The sequence below is a fragment of the Mastacembelus armatus genome, unplaced genomic scaffold (genome assembly GCF_900324485.2).
Source record: "Mastacembelus armatus unplaced genomic scaffold, fMasArm1.2, whole genome shotgun sequence".
NCBI lineage: Eukaryota > Metazoa > Chordata > Actinopteri > Synbranchiformes > Mastacembelidae > Mastacembelus > Mastacembelus armatus.
The window spans coordinates 4,946-13,636 of record NW_022872935.1 but is presented as its reverse complement, the minus strand read 5'-3'; the positions used below and the strand labels follow the sequence as shown (position 1 = coordinate 13,636).

Sequence of the window (8,691 nt, the reverse complement as noted above, 5' to 3'; positions counted from 1 at the left end):
AAGGATCGCAGCTGACACAGGCAGCTCTCTCCACTTCCTTACCAAACCGTCACGTGCTCAGGCAGGACGGTATGGCCGTAGGCGGTAACTGATCATGCAGACTGACATTTTAAACACTGGCTTGTACTAGCCTGCAAGTGAGTGAATTTTTTTTGTTGTAGTTTTTTCTTGGGAATTCATCCATTTATCCACACTTCACATTTTCAGATGGGTATCTGCTTATGACAAATGCGGTATTTATTGATGCAGACTGACATACACTGGCTTTTAGCAGCCCGAAAGTGAGAGTGAGACATTTTTTTTTTTTGGAATTTATCCATTTATCCACACTTCACATTTCCAGATGGGTTTCTGCTGTGTCTCCCAGTATTAAAATGTACTTTGGGTTTGCCGTGTCTTTTTTTTTTTGAAATTACTCTGCAGAGTTTTCCTCACATCCGCTCGAGGCGGGTATCGAACCCCGGTCTCCCGGGTGAAAGCCCTGAGCGGTGTCTCCCACCCGTCCACCGCAACCAGATCGGACGGGATCGGGCGCTGGCAGGACGGTGTGGCCGTAGGCAAACAGCTTGTGACAGATGCGGTATTTATTGATGCAGACTGACATACACTGGCTTTTAGCAGCCCGAAAGTGAGAGTGAGACATTTTTTTTTTTTGGAATTTATCCATTTATCCACACTTCACATTTCCAGATGGGTATCTGCTGTGTCTCCCAGTATTAAAATGTACTTTTGGTTTGCCGTGTCTTTTTTTTTTTTAACCCTCTGGGGTCGACGCACGCGCCGGCGCGTTTTGACGCATCTTTTTCTGATAAGGCCGAAACAAACTTAAATTACTCCGTCAATTCTGATCGTACAGATAAAAGAAGTATATCATTCAAATCTGTAAAGGGTCTAGTTTTAGTGGTATACCATCATAATAACAACAAAACATTGTGCTTTTTTTAAATAAAGAAAGCCGACAGGGTGCGCTCTCTGACTTTTCTGTCTCTGCCATTTCTCTTCACAGACGCGTAAATAAAACACCCAGAATCTCAGTGAATACTTGCCTCATAAAAATAAGAATTATATGGCTAGAAAGCTTGAAATGTTTTCTTTTGAGTGAAACAATTCAAGTCAAAAACAAATTATCACTTTTTATCTAATCCGTATGAACGTAAGGAGAAGTCCGTTTTTTCCTGTCTCACCTCATTACAGGTAATGCGGTCCCGCCTTGTACACTGTCCACTGTTCACATGTAAATAATCTCAGGTGAACCAGGTAAATATGTGCACGCCCCCGAGAAATGACACAAAATATCAAACTTCATCATAGAATTTACTCACTTTTTCTGCGCGTTTGGATGATGGCGCGTTACGCACGTGAAGCGGCGCTCCTTACACTCCTCACAGAGACAAACAGTTTAGCTTGTCCTCAGAGTAAAAACACTGATTTTAACTCAAATGAGGATCGTTTGGCTCCTCATTGTGTTGTATTGTGCTGCACTAATCCGTCCCATCTACATTGACTGAAAGGCTCATTATGCGCGGCTTTGTCTGGTCGTTCAGTGCGTCTTTTGTGTTCTCAGGTAAATCACATGACTATTCATCCTGAGCCACACCCTCTTGCATATGGCCTTTCTGGACAAAAAGTGTCTTAGAAAATTTAAATCAGTGTATTGTTTACTGTGAATGTGTGAACAAGATGACATTCACAGCACTCTGAAGTAAACACTTTAGCCCACAACATGCTGGTCTCCAAAGTCTTGTGAACCAATGTTCTGTTTGTGTTTTATGGTCTTATTTCAGTGAGTAAAAAATTGTAGTTTTTCACTAACCATGCATAAACACTTTTTTCTCAAAAACACAATAATGTATAAACTTGCTGCTCACATATTATTGTAGCCAATTTTGTGCTGATTACAGTGTTATCAGACTTTAGACATTAATATGTTTAAAAAACACTGAAAAAAGCACAAATGTCAGGACATGTCAAAATTTGTCCAGGCCCCAAAAACCCCCTCAGACCTCAGAGGGTTAAATCATTCTGCAGAGTTTTCCTCACATCCGCTCGAGGCGGGTATCGAACCCCGGTCTCCCGGGTGAAAGCCCTGAGCGGTGTCTCCCACCCGTCCACCGCAACCACCGCCTTTTTCCAGCTGGGATTCAAAAGAAGAGAAGCCTACAGCACCTGGTATTCCCAGGCGGTCTCCCGTCCAAGTACTAACCAGGCCCGGTCCTGCTTAGCTTCCGAGATCGGACGGGATCGGGCGCCGGCAGGACGGTGTGGCTGTAGGCAAACAGCTTGTGACAAATGCGGTATTTATTGATGCAGACTGACATACACTGGCTTTTAGCAGCCCGAAAGTGAGAGTGAGAAATTTTTTTTTTTGGAATTTATCCATTTATCCACACTTCACATTTCCAGATGGGTTTCTGCTGTGTCTCCCAGTATTAAAATGTACTTTTGGTTTGCCGTGTCTTTTTTTTTTTTAAATCACTCTGCAGAGTTTTCCTCACATCCGCTCGAGGCGGGTATCGAACCCCGGTCTCCCGGGTGAAAGCCCTGAGCGGTGTCTCCCACCCGTCCACCGCAACCACTGCCTTTTTCCAGCTGGGACTCAAAAGAAGAGAAGCCTACAGCACCTGGTATTCCCAGGCGGTCTCCCGTCCAAGTACTAAACAGGCCCGGTCCTGCTTAGCTTCCGAGATCGGACGGGATCGGGCGCCGGTTTTTTTTTGTTATTTTTTATTATCAAAAGAACAGTGCTGCATTACAATCATAGTACCATACAATATACTTGACATTCAACAAAAGAACATCCCCCCCAACCTCCCCCCAGCCCGCACAGTCATAGCCTTCCATCCACTCCTCAGTGCCGCAACTACAAAACACACGGACCCCAGCACGTGGGATCCCCCCCCCTTATAGAGTAGAACCCCCCCCCCCGCCTTAACTACAACTCCCACAACATGGGATAACCCAAAAAGAAACCCCCACCCTCACATTCCTTCCCCCCAAAAAGCCCCCTAAAAAGAAGCCCCCACCTTTCAAAACCCAAAATCCAACAACAGCTCAGTGTCTTCACCCACCCCACAAAAGGTTGAAAATTGACCAAACACTCCCATAAACCAATCCCTGTCTTCCTGAAAAAAACCATTGAGGTGGGTTCTTACCATATTTTGGTAGACTCTCCATAGGCTCAGTGTTTTCTTCTCAAATAAGGCATAATTCCTTGCCAACATAACAGCCCTCCTTGCCGCACTCAACAAAAAATTAACCAAACTGTTGTTGCATTTTGGTTTTCTTTCCGTCAGCCCAAAAACCCACAGCCAGTCCCAGTCTTCTTCTAGCTCCACTATCAGACCGCATCTGGTTTCTAGGAGAGCCCTCACTGCCGCTTTAAAATTTTGTATTTCCCCACAACGCATCAGCAAGTGTTCCAGTGTTTCATCCTCCACCCCGCACTTGGGACATGCCCTGGCAAACTTCTTCTTGTCTATCTGGTGGAGCACAATCCCTGTAAACACCCTTCTGTGCCGTATGTTAAAGTCATTGCTGAAGCACTGCCGACCATTAAATCTACCATGCAAATTCCCCCAAATCCTCCTGCAATCCTTCCCTCCAAAGGTCGCCGCCCAGCGGGCCTCTGCCGCCGGCCTCCTACTGCGCTGGGCCACAAAGAACCGATACCAGTAAGAGGTTTTTGCTTCCACCATAGCCGGCGTCCCAGGCAGTCTCACTAGCACAAAGTTCGGGACCCCCGGGTCTCCCCCCCCCCCCCTTCAGCATTTCCCTCCAGTCCACCGGCACACACCCCTCTAACATCTTCCAGAAGCTAGTCAATCTCCACATGTTATATGCTGGCCACCGCTGTCTGATCCTCCCAGTCGCCTGCCGCGCATCAAAAACCCCTTCGGCCGTCACAATGTCCCCCAACTTCCCCACCCCCCACCCCTCAATCAGTCTTGTTCGCAACGGCCTCCCCCCTCTCAAAATCTGCGCGTTATTGAATATCGGTTGCTCCAACACTTGCGCCTTACCGGAGACACGGCAGCCTACCAAGGACCGCACTTGAACCCAAGCCTCCATCATTTCCCGAAGGACCGGCTCGAGATGTTGCCACTTTTGCACCGAAGTGTTTGCACACAGGTTATATAACCCGCTCCCCCCACAGGAGTCGATGCCCTGACGGAAAAAGTCCTTCCACCCGCTAGCCGACCTTCCGTACAGAAAATCCTGCAGCAGCTTCAACCTGAATGCCTTCTTCTTAGCTTCAAAGTCCATCAATTTCAGCCCACCCTCCTCGTATTTGGCTATCAAGGTCGCGTGTGCCACCGCCACCCCTCTTCCCTCCCACAGAAAGCCCGAGATGACAGACTGAACTTTCTTTAGAACGGCCCCCGGCATATCATAAACCTGCATTGCATACAAAGCTTTCGACGCTGCAAGCGTATTTACCACTGCCACCCTCCCCTTGATTGTTAGCTGCCTTCTCTTCCAATTGCCTAGCCGGCTCTGCATCTTCTTTATTACCTCCTCCCATGTAGCGTCCCTTGCCGCTGCGTAATCCGCCCCTATCTGGACCCCTAGCAGCCTTATATTCCCGGTTGTCCGCCTGAACCCCCACTCCCTTCCACCCTCAACCCCCCCACAACCGCGAATTTCGGATTTTTGAACATTGACCTTTGCTCCCGACGCCCTCTCATAGATTTTCAGGAGCCCCAGCACCTGCCCCACGCTTTTGCCGTCCCTCACCATCACACTTACGTCATCGGCGAACTGGACAATTTTTATCTCCCGTCCACGTGGTGTCATTATCCCTCTCACCCGCTCGTCCTGTTCAATCAGGCTCGACAGGGGCTCTGCCGCCAGCGCATACAGCAGCGGTGATAAGGGGCATCCCTGCCTGACTGATCTTTCCAGCCGGAAGCTGTCCGTTAGCGTGCCATTACATTTTACACAGCTACTAGTGTTACTGTAAAGTAGGCTGATCCATGCCCTAAAACGCTCTCCAAACCCACACTGCCGCAACACCTGCTGCAAAAATCCTCTCTCCACTCTGTCAAACGCCTTTTGTAAATCAACACTGAGGAAAACACCCCCCCCTCTGGTCATTTCCCCAAAAACACTCCGCACTGTCAAAATATTGTTCACAATGCTTCTCCCAGGAATACTGTAGGACTGTGACTCATTCACCACCGCCCCCACAACCGTCTTCAGCCGCGACGCTAAAACCCTTGCCAGGATCTTGTAATCTGAGTTTAGCAAACTGATGGGCCGATAATGCTCAAGATTTTCTCTCTCTCCACTGTTTTTATAAATGAGCGTAATGACACCCTGCGCGAAAGATGAGGGGAGACGCTGCGTCCGCTCCATTTCCTGAAAAACCCCCAGCAGGATGGGACTGAGCTGCTGCCTATATGCCTGGTAAAATTCACTAGATAGCCCATCCATCCCCGGGCTCTTATTGTTTTTCAAATTTCCAATTTCTCGGTCTATGTCATGCAAAGTTATTTCCCTGTCACAATCCTCTCTCTCTGCTTCACTGATTTTCCCCCGGAGACTTGCTACCGCCTCCTCCGCCACCACCTGCGAGACAGACCCCCCCCTGAATAACCCCTGGTAAAACCCATGCACTGTGCGCGTTATGCCCTCCGGGTCTGAATGCAGTACCCCCTCCTTATCCCTAAGTTGATGTAAGAAGGCCCTTTCTTGCCTTACCTTCTCTAGCCCTAGAAAAAACCCTCTATTTCCCTCCCCCTCCAATACGTCCCTCGCCCTGCTCCTAATCATCGCCCCCCTACATTTACCTTTTTCATACTTGTCCAGCTTACTTTTCAAAACTAAATAAGCCTGGCATCCATACTCCGGGTCCGCCCCCAACTTCACCGCCTCCCTCGTTAGCCGCTTTCGCAACATCTCAACCTCCCTTTTTTCCCTCCACACCTTCTGCTTGCTGTAATTTATGCAGATTTTCTTTATCCTGGCTTTGACCCCCTCCCACCAGTCTGATTTGTTCGCCACATAACCCATTTCCACCCCCACGTCCCCCCAAAATTTTTCCATCCTAGCCTGAAAGAACCGGTCTAGCAACAGGCTGACATTGAAGTGCCATAACCCCCCGTTCCGTGCTCCCTTTCCCTCTCCCATCACCACCGTCATTTCCGCGTGGTCACTCCCCCCATTGAAAACATAATCACATCTCTCCACCCTCCTGATGAAATCGTCCGAACCCAAACAAAAATCAATCCGGGACAGCTTCATTTTCCCCAGGATAACCTGCGTTCTCGAGAAAGCAGTCATGTTGGGATGCAATGTCCTCCACACGTCCACTAGTTTCCCCACTGACATCAGGTTCCACACCGCCTTTCTGCTGACATCATTCCCGTACTTATTATTGACCCCTGCATCCCTCCTGTCCATGACCACATTCCAATCCCCCATAATGATTGTGGCCTGTGTGCACCATTTCTCCAGTGACATAAAGAAATCCCTTCTGGCTGAAACGTCATTCGGAGCATGGATTGATATCAACCTAATCCGCTGGCCGTCACAAACCACGTCCACCACCAACACCCTCCCCTCCTCCCCCCTGTGTATGCATTCCACCCCCCCCACTCTGCTCTTCTTGACCATTATAGCCACATCTGTTCTGCCATTGGGGCCTCTTGCCGTCACCACATGATAAAGTCCCTTCCTTTCTACCTCCCTCACCCCTTCTTCATCCCACTTGGTTTCTTGTAGGCACACCATGTCACTCCTCAACCTCGCCATAAATCCGTGTAGCTTCCCCCTGTTCTGTAGCCCATTTGCATTCCAGGATAATAGTGATACTACCATGTTATGTGACAGAAAATAGAAAAGAATTTTCCATAGCGTTTCCCCCTTCATATCTCTGTCCCCCCCACTTTCTTCCTTTTCTCTGTTTTGCCCCTTTCCCCCCACCCTGTGGCTCTTTTCCTCACCTGTCCCAGCTCCATCCCCGAGTCTTTCCCTCCCCCCCCCTCTTCCATCTCCGCGTCCATCCTCCGGCTCAGCGCCACGCTCGGCCCCGCCCAGTTAGTGGACAGTACCTTAGTTCCTGCAGGCCGCTCCGCCCATTCTCTCCCCGCCTGGGTTTCTCCGCCGACCTCTGCACCGCACGATGAGCCCAGAGATATAGCATCCAGGCTGGACCCCAGCCCGTCCTCCTCCTGTTGCCGTCCTCCCGAAATCTCCTGCCTCAGCCCCGCCGTCGCGTCCACCGGGCCCGCCCTCTGCTCCATCTCCGTCCTCTCCTCCGCCACCCGCTCATCTTCTTCCTCCACTCCTTCGTCATCCTGTAATTCATCGAATGGCTCTTCGTCTTCCTCCTCCTCCTGCTCCTCACTGTAGTTACATATACAGTTTGTCTCGTTGTTGTGGCAGATTTCACACCGCTTCACCCAGCTGTGGCACTCCCTCGCGTAATGCCCCTGCCCCCCACACTTCCTACACAGGAACTCTGGGCACTCTCTCAGAATATGTCCTGGCTGAATGCACATCCTGCACACTTGCATTTGCCGATCATGAATCACTCTAAAGTACTCCGCCCCCTCCGCCGTCATGAACTTCGTCAAATACGGCAGTGATTGCACTTTGTCATTAAACCGCACCTTCATAAAGCGTGTCCCGTCCGCTATGCTTGTCCCCGGCCACATTCTCCTTTTGATCGGCGACACCACCGATACCCCCCACCCTTGCAACTTCGCCACAATTTCCTCATCTTTGATATACGCTGGCAGCTCCAAAAACGAAACCACCAGCTCGTCATTTGAAATATCCTTCGCTACCACTTGTGTGCTCCCGATTTTCAAACCATCCAGCAATCTTTTCTTCCCCGCGGGATGGCTCATAGTGATCTCATACAGTCGCGTGTTTTTACATCTACATGCCAAGATTCCCCCGCACAGCTCTCTGACACTTTTCATCAGCTCCATCGGCGTAACGTTCTCCTCCCCCCGAATTTCCACCAGCACAGTCAAATCTTTGCTGTAAACTTTCTCCACACACGCTGCACTTACCGTGCTTTCTGCCACAACCCTTCCTCGTTCCACTCGCCCTTTTCCGCCTCTGCTGCTTTCCTCCTCCGTTTCTCCTGCCACACGATCTCCACCGCTCCGATCACCACCTCCCCGTCGAGCCTCCATTTCCGCACTCTCCGTCACATTTGCGCCTCGTCCATCTCCACCATCAAACATCGAACAAAAGGAGGCTTCCCCTCGGACAGCCAGGGGCCGCCAGCCACAGCTCCCCCCCCCTCCGCTCTTATCTCTCTACTTTGTTTTTACTTTCGCTTTCTCACTACTAGTTTTAATCACCAAAGGGATCGCAGCTAACACAGGCAGCTCTCTCCACTTCCTTACCAAACCGTCACGTGCTCTGGCAGGACGGTGTGGCCGTAGGCAAACAGCTTGTGACAGATGCGGTATTTATTGATGCAGACTGACATACACTGGCTTGTACCAGCCCGAAAGTGAGAGTGAGACATTTTTTTTTTTTTTGAATTTATCCATTTATCCACACTTCACATTTCCAGATGGGTTTCTGCTGTGTCTCCCAGTATTAAAATGTACTTTGGGTTTGCCGTGTCTTTTTATTTATGAAATTACTCTGCAGAGTTTTCCTCACCTCACATCCGCTCGAGGCGGGTATCGAACCCCGGTCTCCCGGGTGAAAGCCCTGAGCGGTGTC

The 8,691-nt window shown here is 49.7% G+C and overlaps 1 non-coding gene across 1 annotated transcript; it reads right to left on the bottom strand.

Moving 5' to 3' along the window:
- Positions 1-2,154: 2,154 nt before the first annotated feature.
- LOC113132297 (5S ribosomal RNA) lies at positions 2,155-2,273 on the bottom strand. The gene has a single exon (XR_003295879.1). It is a non-coding gene; the product is annotated as a 5S ribosomal RNA (ribosomal RNA).
- Positions 2,274-8,691: the final 6,418 nt, after the last annotated feature.